The 12,429-nt window shown below is 41.0% G+C and overlaps 1 protein-coding gene across 1 annotated transcript in view; it reads right to left on the bottom strand.

The window, feature by feature from the left end:
• KLHL29 (kelch-like family member 29) overlaps positions 1-12,429 on the bottom strand; it is a 250,799-nt gene that overhangs the window by 104,998 nt on the left and 133,372 nt on the right. The gene's annotated exons all lie outside the window — the stretch shown is intronic.

Here is a 12,429-nt window from a genome sequence, read left to right as displayed (position 1 = left end):
TGAATGCTTTATTACATACATAAAAATGTCTCATGTTATAATGCATAAGTACATATTGATGTTACATTTCCTTGCTGTGATATATGCATTAAGTCCCAGGCCACTCTGAAAAGAAACTACAGATCTTAATAATTTATGTTCCAAGTTTTAGCCAGGATTATCAATGGTAGCTTTTGAGCTTTTTCTTTTAGTAACATAATATATCATAGTAAAAATGCACAGACAAGCGATGTGTCAGTTTGATTTTTTCCACCTGATTCAGCAACCCAAAATTCAGACACAGCAGTTTAAGCAGAGTTGCACGCTGAAGAATTTAAGTCTAAGCATTTAATCTGTTCTTTCCATAAATTTCTGCTGCTTGTGCTATTATAATGATGTTACCAGAGGAAGTTTATTTATATCACAGATTTTCAGCATCAGCACATTCAGAATACAACAGCAATCATTCATTCAATAGCTAACAGCAATGTAATAATATCATCACTAACACTCTAAATATCAAAAGAACATTTAGAGAAAAGACAATGGAAAATAAAGTCACTTTGAACAATCACTAACACAGAATTCACTAAACCCAAAATGTATCTTTTAAATAAACGTACACGCAAGCCAGCACAGAAGTACATAGCAATTATGCACAGCTATTTTGCAGCAACAGGTTGCATATAATTAAACAATAATAAATAAGGGGATCTTTATGGGCCCATTAATAGGAACATACACTCTAGAGAGCAGCATTTTAAGATCTTAAGCCTTGTGCATCCCAAAACACCTAAAGAGATCTTGTTCATGAGCAAACTATAGCCAGCATGACTGTAAAGCAGCGGGGCAAACCTGACACTGCTCTGTCTAGACTATGCACAACAGGATTGCCGTATGCAAACATGAAATGCCAAGACCGATGGTGACAGATAGGAACCAGCTCCTTTTTTTTTGAGACTATGCACCATAACTTCTTTTTAACAGGCTCAGATCTACTATGAAAGCTGTTCTCCCTGCTGTTCCTAATGTATATTGTAAAGAGCTACCAAGAACAGCACTTTACGGAGTCACTTGTCGTTCGCTCTTCCCTCCCCTGCCTGCTTCCCCAGTATTTAGATAATAATGGATCTGGTTAAAATCATGAACTCTAAGAACACACTGCAGAAGGTTAAAAAGGCTAGACCTGTAAAAGCACAGATAAAGACTTCTATTGAAAATGATGTTAACAAAGCAATACTCAAAAGGTGAAGAAGTGGTCAATCCTGTGTGTACCCATGTTTTGAAAGAAAAAGTAAATTATTTCTCCTTATTTTTGCAGTGTGTGTGGGTATGAGTGTGTGGTGGCGGGGAGAAGTGCAGCTTCAGAAAATGAACAGGTGAGCACTGGGAAGGGGAAAGGCAATACAAGTCAGAATAAAGCTTGTTCAAGCAACAGGAAACGTGAACACCGAGCTTGTAATAGGTTCCTACAGGGCTTCAGTCAAAATGGAAGTGTAGATAAGGACTGCTGCATACGGCCAAAATGCTGTCTGGCTCAAGGGGAGAAATCATGATGATGCTACTCTTCCAAGTGGACAGGCAGCTCAAACATCCCGATGTGCGCGTTAGCCATGGACATGGAGGTGTCCCAATGGTGAGGCAGCTTGTGTCTAAGCACAGATCTCCTGGAGCTACCTATGAGCACATGCTAAACACGAGGAGGAGAGTTTTCCAGATTGACTGGAAGGAGAACTATGTGGTGCTTTTAGAGATGTTCATAGGCATACTTCCCCAGTGTAAGGAGCAGCATGGGAAAAGAAAGTGCTGAGTTGAAGAGGAAAGAGATGGTCTCCTACGCAGATAGGACGTCTCAGGTACAATGTCTGAGCACAGCGGCTTCTTCAGTAGTTAAAAGCAGTGACTAAAAATTGGTAGGCAGGAACGGCATAGACTTTTAAGGACCTTTAATGTGAATACAGGTAACATGTTTGATGAAGCAGAATAAATGAGGGCAATAGAGAGATTAATAAAGTTGGGCAACCTGAAGACAGTCTACAGTCTTTCCAGTAGCTTCCTTGAAAGCTCTGAAAGGAACAGGCCTGGTCGTGTCAAACCCAAAGAAAATGAAGCTCTAGTGGCTGAGGTATGAGATGAAAAGAGATGGGAAAAGAGCTTTGGCCATTAGAATGACCTGGAAAGCCTGTATCATGGAAAGGCAGGAAAGGCTGCAAGACTTGGGCATTCAACCTGGCTGTGAGGAAGGAGTCATACATGTTGAACACAATACCTGGAGAGGGCAGGTGAGATGATATTGTTGCTCACACCAACTGAGTAAAGAAGGTAGTAAATAACTGGGTTTGAGTAAAAGGATCTTGAGCTGATGGTAAGACATCTGCAGAGTTACAGGCTGAGATTTTAGTAGGACATAAAGGCTGGGTTCCATCCGACTTGGTGTAAACATCTCTATCTGGGCCAGTCATGGCGCTCTCAACCGAGAGCGGAGATGTAGTCAACAGAGCCAATGGAATCACATGCACAATTCACATTTTGAGGATCAGATTAATTGCCCCAGTCTCCCTTAATGCTCTTGTCTAGATCTCCACTGACTGGAAAAAGAGCCCATGACAACTACCTCAAAAGTCAACATCTGCCCTGTAAACTGCCTGGAGTAAGGTGAGATGAATCTTACCCCAGTAAACAGGTCTGGAGCCCAGAGGAGATGCGAAAATCATTAGACTAGATAAGTCTCTCAACATAGTTTTTCAATCTTGCTGCAAAGTGTAAGTCTCTTCTTGGGAATCTGGGGAGCAAGTGGATAGTTATACATGGGTTCAATATTGCAGAGGGAAAAGATGGTAATATATAATGTTAGAATGTGTGGTTCAATACAATAATATGAATAAATCAGCCTGGCCTAGCCTCAGTATTTAAAACTATAGAACAAAATAAATAAATATAATTGTGGACAGAGAAAGCAAACTGCCTGGAAGGTACAGGCACAGTCACATTGAAAAATGCCACCTCATAAAGGCAGTAATCTCTCTCAGACAGATCTTCATTATAGCTAATCACTATTTTGCCAAAGGCACTTATGGCAACATATTTCTAGGGGAAGGAACAGGAAGGCAGTGGGGAAAAGGAAGAAATTTCTCAAGCCCCTGCCCTCTCACCCCAAAACTGCAGCCCAATGTGAAAGTCAAATATTTCACTTCAGCTGGAAAATTCTTAGAAAGAGTTCAAATGGAATATTGTAGCAGGTGAAATTGAAAACGGGGCAGATAAGTGGTTGCAAGGCATATACTCCCCTCTGGCACTTTTTAATCAGGAATACAGGACTCTTAGGTGGAGGCAATATCACATACTTACACTGGATTATATGGTCCAAGTAATAACCTTGCATTGGTAATAAATTAATTTTTTTCCTATAAAAGTTGGTTTCATTTTAACACAGATATCTCCGCTGAGGGGTATGGTTGGATATTTCCACATCAGCACACACGCTTAATGCAAAATGAACAACTGGGCTCTCCCCCTCCCTCCTGATGAAGCAAAGATAGTCCAAGACAAAGCCTGGTTAATAAACCAGTTGTAAACAATCAGAGAAGACAGGCAATGCACTGAGCTGTGAATTGCCTTCATACAAACCAGGGGATTGCAAGGTAGATATGGTGTGAAAGCCATCTTAGAACCAAGATAAAAGAGACAATAAAAAGAAAAAGATAGAGGACAGCAGACAGACAGAAAGCAGCAGGAATATAATTTCCTTTTAAAATAATTGCATTCAATTTGTGCTCTTACCTTACACTCCCAGTACTAAGTAATCTAATCAGATGCATATGGTTTTATTCTCCAAGGTACACATGAAACATGCAATAGAACCCCATAAAACATGACCTGTGGTGACTCACTGCAGATTTAAGAGGCTATATCTATTTTTTTTTCCGCTTGCTCCACTTAGCAAAGGTCTTTTGCAACCTTGTGGTCCCCTTCAACACCCCACCTCCCATGTAAACCTCTCCCCTTGGTTTTAAATATATTTTTGCTTACTTGCTCCTGACATCTTTTTGGTTTAGGGGCACTGGAGGTGAATCTTTCTCTTTTCTTTAGGTAAGAAGGTCTAGCTGGAGGACCTTCGTTCACTGTTGTGAAGTAGCCATCCTTTCTGAATCTTAATTTTGCACAGCTTCCTATGACTAGCTATTTATGACACTGAATATTCCCTTTGATTCTCCCCTAATTCAGCCTTATGTGGGAGAACACACAGACATTCATAAGGGTCTAGCAGCACCTGTAAAACCTTCTTCCTCTTTGCTTTGCCAGTGTGAGCAGGACAGTTTCTTCAGTAGCAACAATAATATCCCAAGAAAGCTGGAAGATATTTCATCCATTTGATTTAGAAACAGAGCTTGAAAGTAGCCAGGGCAAGACTGATACTCTGTGGAATAAAGGCAATGATATTGTGGATTTACTCATTTATATATCTAGGTTCTGTATTATATATCATGAACAGATTTTGAGCCTTAAACTATAAAAGACCATTTAGCAGAAAGTATGCAGATCAGGCTGTATTTCACAAATTGCTCTATAGTTGTTCTCTGATTGCCGTGCAGTTGTTCAACAAGCTTTGTACCAGACCCATTTTAACAGCTAGGACCTGAAATCAGCCCAAGTGAAACCCCATCAAGCAGGGACGTGACATTTTGATCTCATTTCCAGCTGATATATTCCAGAAGGCAATGGTTGAGGCAACCTCCAATATGCCAGTTTTTTACCTCCAAAATCTTCACCGGAGATGTTTCCCCTAATTTCGGCTGTTATGCCCACACATAAAAGAAAGGTCTCCTTTAGACCTGCAGATCACAAATCACGTAGGGCATCACAGATCAGTATGAATGTCTTAACTCACCCCTACGACCAAATGGAAAGCCAGGGCATTTTGCAGGGAATTCATAAAATCTGATTCTTCCAACTGCATGTCCAGAAAGCTGCAGCCCCTTCCTTGTGTTGCTTTGCAGTTCTCTTTATGAGTAGCCCCATGTGTTTGTTTTATTTATTAATTTGGGTTATTTATTAAGTTATACAAGACTTCAGACACCCTAACATTATTAATTATATAGACATATCTCATGTTACATTAATTATACAATATATATAATTAAAGTAAATCTTCGCCTCAAAATTGTCAGTCCTACAGGATCTCAGCCAGTCACCTAGGAGCCTTCTTCATCTTCAAGGAATGATAACCTTAGCCTTTCCATCAAATCTTTCTTGAACACATACTGAGTCTCACCAAGAAGTTCAGACAAAAGAGCAGGAAAGTGATTTCCAGACTCCTCGCAGATTGTCCTGTCAGCCTGATTTACGACAAGGGGACTTAACTAGATGCACATCCAGCACACAGCATAACATGAACTGGGGGGTCAGATCATTAGTGAGGTTAAAAAGTGAAATGGCACCACAGTCACAACCATTAATGGTAACCAGCAGAATCAGGATGCCTAGATGTACACCTAAGCATTGTTAGGTCCCTAGATGGCCAGTGGAAAGGCCCATCGGCTGGAGTGACTGCTGCTTCCCCACAACCAGATACTGTCCCACATCTCTGAATTTCCTGCCTTCTTGCCTCACTGCTCCAGAAGACCCCTTATGATCCGCAGTTAAACCAAGCCCTGTGCTTTTTGCCTTTGCTGTCAGCTGTGCAACCCTCCCATTTGCTTTTCCCGTGAGGGATGTCCTGGGGCTACAGCTTTCTTATAACATCTGTTTTCTACAAAACAGGTATTCAGTGTCCAAAAGCTCCAAAGAGGGCATCAAAGCAAGTGCACATTGCCAGGTCATGTTGCGCTTCTCATCAACCAACACCCCCAAGTCCTTCTCCTCAGGGCTGCTCTCAATCCATTCTCTGCCCAGCCTATATTTGTGCTTGGGATTGCCCCGACCCATGTGCATGACCTTGCACTTGGCCTTGTTGAACTTCATGAGGTTGGCATGGGCCCACCTCTCCAGCCTGTCAAGGTCCCTCTGGATGGCATCCCTTCCCTCCAGCACGTCAATCGCACCACACAACTTGGTGTCGTTGGCAAACTTGCTGAGGGTGCACTCAGTCCCACTGTCCATGTCGCCAACAAAGATGTTAAACAGTGCTGGTCCCAATACCAACCCCTGAGGAACCCCACTTGTCACTGGTCTCCACTTTGACATCGAGTTGTTGACTGCAACCCTTTGAGTGCGGCTATCCAGCCAATTCCTTATCCACCAAGTGGTCCATCCGTCAAATCCAATTTAGAGACAAGGATGTCATGCGGGACAGTGCCAAATGCTTTGCACAAGTCGACGTAGAGGACACCAGTTGTTCTTCCCTTATCCACCAACACTGTAATCCCGTTGTAGAAATGATGTAATTTGAGGGTGTGAATCCAAGTTTCCAAAAGGAAGCCAGGTCTTCAAAAGAGGTGAGATTTTAGATGTACCAATTTTTTTGTTCTCTCCCGTTACCTGTCCTATGTGTGATGCCCTGCTGTGCCAGCTGCCCTTGCGATCTCTGTTCTTAAAGCCCAGCTCAGAACTGCTAACTCCAGCCCGGAACCAAGAGCCTGACTCTGGCACATTGGCATGCTAGTGCCTAAGCCCCTCTGGGGACAGGGGTGCCAGACAATGGTCGGGGTAAAAGAAAATAAAAGCAAGCAGAGTGGACTGCAGTGCCAGGGCTGGAGGGAAGCAATGAGACAGACTGAGGCTGGTAGGAAGCCATAGCAGCTCAAAGAGATTGCAGAAGTGTCATGGTGAAAGCAGGGGGAAGGCTCTAGGGATTCAGGGAGCAAAGGAATGGGCAGAAGGGTCTGCTTCAATATCTAGACTATGCAGAGGTACTATAATCTCTTTTTTTTGCTGCTGTATACTCAGTGGCTTTGTTAAGTTGTGTATTTTCATTCCAGGCTGCCTGATAAAGACTGTTTCAGAGGTGAAGATTTTTTTCCTTTGAGCAAAAATGCACTTCTTGGAAAACAACCCCATTCACATTCCCTTGCAGGGATTTTAATCCTTTTCTGTAATGAGAAAATTTGGGGAAATACAGTGCATTACTATTATTATTTAAATTTAATAAGTTAATTTTGTTTTTAATATGCAAAATTTCCAAGCTTTTTCTTCTACACTGTTTTAGCCATATACGTGATTAAATCCATTGCGCTCTCAACAACAGCAACGGCAAAAAAGTTAGAACCAGAGAAAAGCGTTTGCATAATGAAAGCGTGGACACAACTCTGTATATCTGCAAGTGTGGCTATCACGATACTCAAGTGCTGGAAAATACGGAATGGCAAATGTCTCATTTCTAGCTCTGTTCCACGGGGTAAGAGAAAGGCAATCACTGAATACCTAAAAGAGAGCTTTCCGCAAAGCAGACTGCGGTAATGGGTCTGGAATTCCTGAGCAGTTCATAATTCAGTTCTTACGTTAAACAAAAGGAGACAGCCAAGAGATAACAAAAGGAAAACCCCACGGGGAGAGCAGACATGCCATGGACATGACTGGCCACTTTGTACTCCTGTTGCCCTCCAGTAAGAGAAAGCTGAATGCATTGTTTGAAATTTCTGAGTAAATATTGGTACTTGTAGAGGTTAAACAAGATGCTGTACTAGAACCTGCCAAGTCTTTATTTATACCTAGCCAGGGGACAGGGTAGGCAGTTACAGGATGAGCATACACTGACAACCTCTTTTAATCGAATCACAGAGAAACCACCACAGGAATGGAAAGTAATTTAGCAGGCAGGCTTGTCCGACTTGTCCTCATTCTCTACACTGCAGATTTTTTATTTATTGTGGTTTTAGGATAAGAATATAAACACACGATAACAACATAATACACTAGCATCACAGACCAGCAGAAACTGTGGTATCAAACCTCAGAGAAAACAATTTCAGAGTCAGGATAACAAGAACTCATTCCACATTCAAGACCACTCAAACTAGTGCAACCTCCAGACAAATACAGTATGGTGCCGATGGGTAATTTGCAAAGGCAGCTTGAATCATTTGGTCAGTGAAATCATGAAGTGCCACCTACTTCAAGTCCCTAATCCTCCATAAACATACATCCCTTGCAGAACTCCCACATGTCAAGTTGAACACATGCAGAGCTATTCAGGGTTTGATGCAGAACTGTGCTGGTGCATGACTCTCTCCTATATGTGGGAAAAAAAGAGCATGTGTGGAAATAACGGGCAGGAGAAATTGAAACCCTGTTGGTAGATCAACATTAGGGACTGGGAACTAAATGAGTATGTGTGTTAGCATGTGTTACTCTCATTTCAGAAGAGAGGAGCAGATTGCCGAGACCAAGCGCTGTGATTCAAAGCTGTGTGACAGATATGCTCTGTGAACCTTAGCAAGTCACCACAACTTTGTGTCTTGGCCTCCTTGTCTAAAGGGTGGGGGAATGAGTGGGAAGGGACCTGTTCCAGCCAGCGAGCGTGTTGGGGCCATGCACAGGGTCAGCCCTGTCATACCGTTTGCCACCTAAGGATCTGACAGCCCGTACAACGGTAAAATATTTCCTCTGCAGATACTTAAGTAGCTGCATTGCTCTAAGAAGCTTCCTTAGCTGAGATTTCTCTGAACCCTGCAATTAATTGTATTTTTTATGCTTATCAGTCAACAAGCCAAAGGCTTCACTCAGTTATATCAGCATAATGCAGGGGGGAGCAACATTTGGCCACCTGACACTCATCCAAGAAAACCAAGTAAGTCTGTGAGCATGCAAGGATGGTTTCCTAGGGAGGGAGTCTTGTGGTTGCATTTTCTGGTTGTCAGGAAGACTGAGCTCTGACAGAAAAAGTGAGTCCTTCCTAATGCTCCTGAGATGTTCCACATTTCATCAGTGGAGGCAATGTAGAAGTCTCTCTTCTCTACTCATTAGGTATTTAATGAAATTGGGAGAAAAATTACAGTCTTTGAGAACAGGAACCCTTTGCAAAATTTGGCTTATATGGGCTAATCAAATTAAAAAATAGTGGAACAATGGTGAGACCCACTGATACCAAAATACTGCAACCATATGAGCTTCAGACCCCTTACAGAAGTCTTGGAAATCTCTTTCAGTTCTCAATACAAACTGAAATGATTTTGGATGAAAGTGAACATGCTGAAGTGACAATAACATAGAAAACCTTTGTAAAACATCAACCAAATCCTCCCTACTTCCACAGAAACTCTACTTACCTGTCCAGCTACCTTGGATAAAAGGTAAACAAGGAGAAACCCCTTTTATTCTCATCCTTCTGCCATGCGGATTTCTTTCTACTTTGAAATTATGAAATATTAATAGAACGAGATTTCAAATTAAAACAATGAGCTATATAAGCTTAGGAGAGGTCCTACAAGTGCCTCCTGCAGAATTTCTTCCACTTTTTTCTAAAAATCAGATCTAACTACTGTACAAGACATGATGGCAAGGCAGGCAGCTCAGAGCACTGTTTCATTTTTACTATTTTTACTCTCCTTTACATTTTTATGTTTAAAACAGGTTGATGAAAAAGAATGTTTGTTTAAAGAGATGGGAGAAAAACCCTACAGTATCCTCTAAGAATCTGAATTCCACAGGGGTGGGAGTTAATCTGGTCACATCATAGTGTGAAAACTGGGTCCAAAGAATCAATGGATAATTTTGCATATGCAAGTGACCCCTTAGGTCTCTAGTCATCTGTCAAATGCATTACTATCAAGTTTACATACATAATTGCTCTAAATCATGCATACATTTTTGCGCATATCTGTTTCTGAGACTCATACCCATACACACCTTGCTTCCTTCAGAAAGAAAAACATTTGTGTCTGTAGTTTTTCTCTCCACCTCTTAGAGTCATAAATGACATCACCTGCACAGTTAGGTAGGACTTTAATAGTTCTAAGCCTTATAACATAATTTATCCATTAAAACATTCCCTTTGTTTCACTAACCATAAATAATTTGGCAGAGAGACAGTATATTTATTCACCCAGCTGAATGTCTAGTGTTATGCGTTCCTATCGCTTCTTTGTGATCTGCTTATATCCCCCTGGCATTCCTGAGCCTCTGGTATCCTCACAGACTGGGGCCCTCCAGAAACCTGCCCCCATTAGTCTATTTCTGGTGACTTTTATTGCAACCTTTGATGAACACTGACATGGAAACTGTAATCTGAGAGCTATGTCTTCCAAATCTCTTTGTAGGAGGCAGCATGATGGGTTCTACCAAAGTAAGACTGATGGTATGGAAGGAGAAGAAGGGGAAGAAGGAGGAGGAGGAGGAGGAGGAGGAGGAGGAGCAATCCACTGTCAGAACCCTCCAAATGAATTCAGGAAATGTCCTGGTACTCCTCTGCTGCTGTGCTTCAGGAACCTTCTTCAGGTTGGGGGAATTTTCTTATCCTAGGCCCTACAGCAGGCATCCAAGACCGGTAACATTTGAGAAATCTGCCTATAGAAGCTTTTCATCCACAGTAATGAGGCAAACTAAGGCAGCAGCAGAACAGTCTCTCCATGACAGTATATCTGGATTTCTAAGAATCTAATGGGCTAAAACGGATGACAGATGTATCACATTTCACCATTTATCTGTACTTTTCCAGTCACTGCATTACTATAATAAATGCTAATACCACTGCTGGTACACATTCATTTTCTCTTATGTCCTTAGCATGTTGACCCATGAGAGTAAACCTCTCTGTGTTTTAAATGCTTTAAGGTTTGCCTTCTCGTACTGGAGCATCCTCAGATGGCTCAGCCTTCTCAAAAGTTCTTTGTAACTTTCCCACTTGGAAATGGCTGTTTATTTTAGACTAATGGCTGTCTTGAAAGCTTAGTGGATAGGGAAAGAAAGCTGTCTGGGTATATGCACAGATTACAATTAGTTATTCACAGAATATATCTTAATCGCAGAACATTTATACTTTATGTTCATTAAAGAAGAAGCTTTGCTTATGTTTTTCCCATGTACCCATAGAGAAATCCGTAAAAAATGAAGTTATTTTCTAATAATATCTAATTGCTACAGAAGTACCAATGGATTTGCTTCTAAAAGAAACTGCTTTGTTCCTTGTTAATATTAAGAACATTCTGCAGCTATGGAACAAGGAAAAATTGTTCTTATGAAACCTTTCATTTCTCTGATATGAGGTGGAAGACTATCACACTGACGCTAAAGAAAACTGAAGATGTTCTTCAGGGAAATTTTTAGAATTGAGATAAAGTAATGATAAGAATTATTTTTTGGTTCAAGTGAAAATTCAAGTTAACCATAGGAAGGGAAATAGCAGGAGCTGTCAGAAACTGCTAATATTCTGAAGTTTAGGGATAATTCTCTAATGACCCTTGTAAGTATAAAGGTAACAAAAAGAGAAACTTTAATACAAAACAAAAATGAGAGTTAACCCAGAGATTCAAAGGAACAGTCACTAAAGGGGTTCTGAATCTATACTGAGAAATTCCAAGAGATGCTGGATCTTCCTTTCAGATGTAGAAAGATCTAAAGGTCTTTAAGGCTGTATGATAAAACCTCTTTGTGAAGATGAAAGAAGTGTACTTTATATTACATTTTGGTTTGTACATGCATCATCATGGGCCCTGCTGTGAAGCTGAGAGCCCTCTGAAACCCCACCACACTTTCAAATGACTGCTTCAAGTTTTAATGAACTGGGTGGACTTTCAAAATTTGTTTATTATCCATTTGCCTCAAATAACTTGGGACTAACAAATCACAACCCAAGCTTGCAGACTTTTTATCTATCACCAGCACTAGCCCAGGGGAAGCAAGAGAATGTCTTTGAACAAGGATTGATAAGATGTCTATTGACTGAGGATAAAGCCGAGCCATGCTGAGAAAGCAAAGCAGTTCATGGTGATTTCGTACAGCTAATGCCTGATTGGTGAAAAGGCGCTTCTGAAACATTCTAAAATTAAATCTGTCTCAGTGGCATAGATGGATGCAAAGTACCATTAGACACAAGATCCAGGCAAAGCAATGTACCCCCATAATGGTTTCTACAAAAGAAAGCACAGAGTAAATACACGAATGCTTCGTCTTAGGTCAAAATTATTCTGCCTCCAAGCCCTGGATTTTGATGATAAGTAATGTAACAAGATTGGACTGGGATCACCAAGTTGTTTTCACTCAACATTTTTGCTCTTGAGTACTCATGTACTCTACTTCTACAAAGCTCTGGCAACTTGAGTATTTACTTTATTGAATATACAAGTTTCCAAACACATAGTGTTGCCATCTACATACTTAAAATTTTATTTTCACTGGTGCCGGCAAACAGAAACAGTCCAAGTTGTTATTTTTGCTTTTGGGATATGATAGGCAGTAGAAGACAAAAGATAAATTGAAAAAACTTGGCATTCAGGACATGCTCTGCAGCTAGAACACATATAACTTCTGACTTCAGGCTGTCAGTAACCCATTAACTAAGAGAAAACTGAGTCTGAC

Source organism: Haliaeetus leucocephalus, unplaced genomic scaffold, assembly GCF_000737465.1.
Source record: "Haliaeetus leucocephalus isolate CR32 unplaced genomic scaffold, Haliaeetus_leucocephalus-4.0 Scaffold964, whole genome shotgun sequence".
Classification (NCBI taxonomy): Eukaryota; Metazoa; Chordata; class Aves; order Accipitriformes; family Accipitridae; genus Haliaeetus; species Haliaeetus leucocephalus.
The sequence above is the reverse complement of the archived record's forward strand: the minus strand, read 5'-3'. Positions and strand labels throughout refer to the sequence as shown.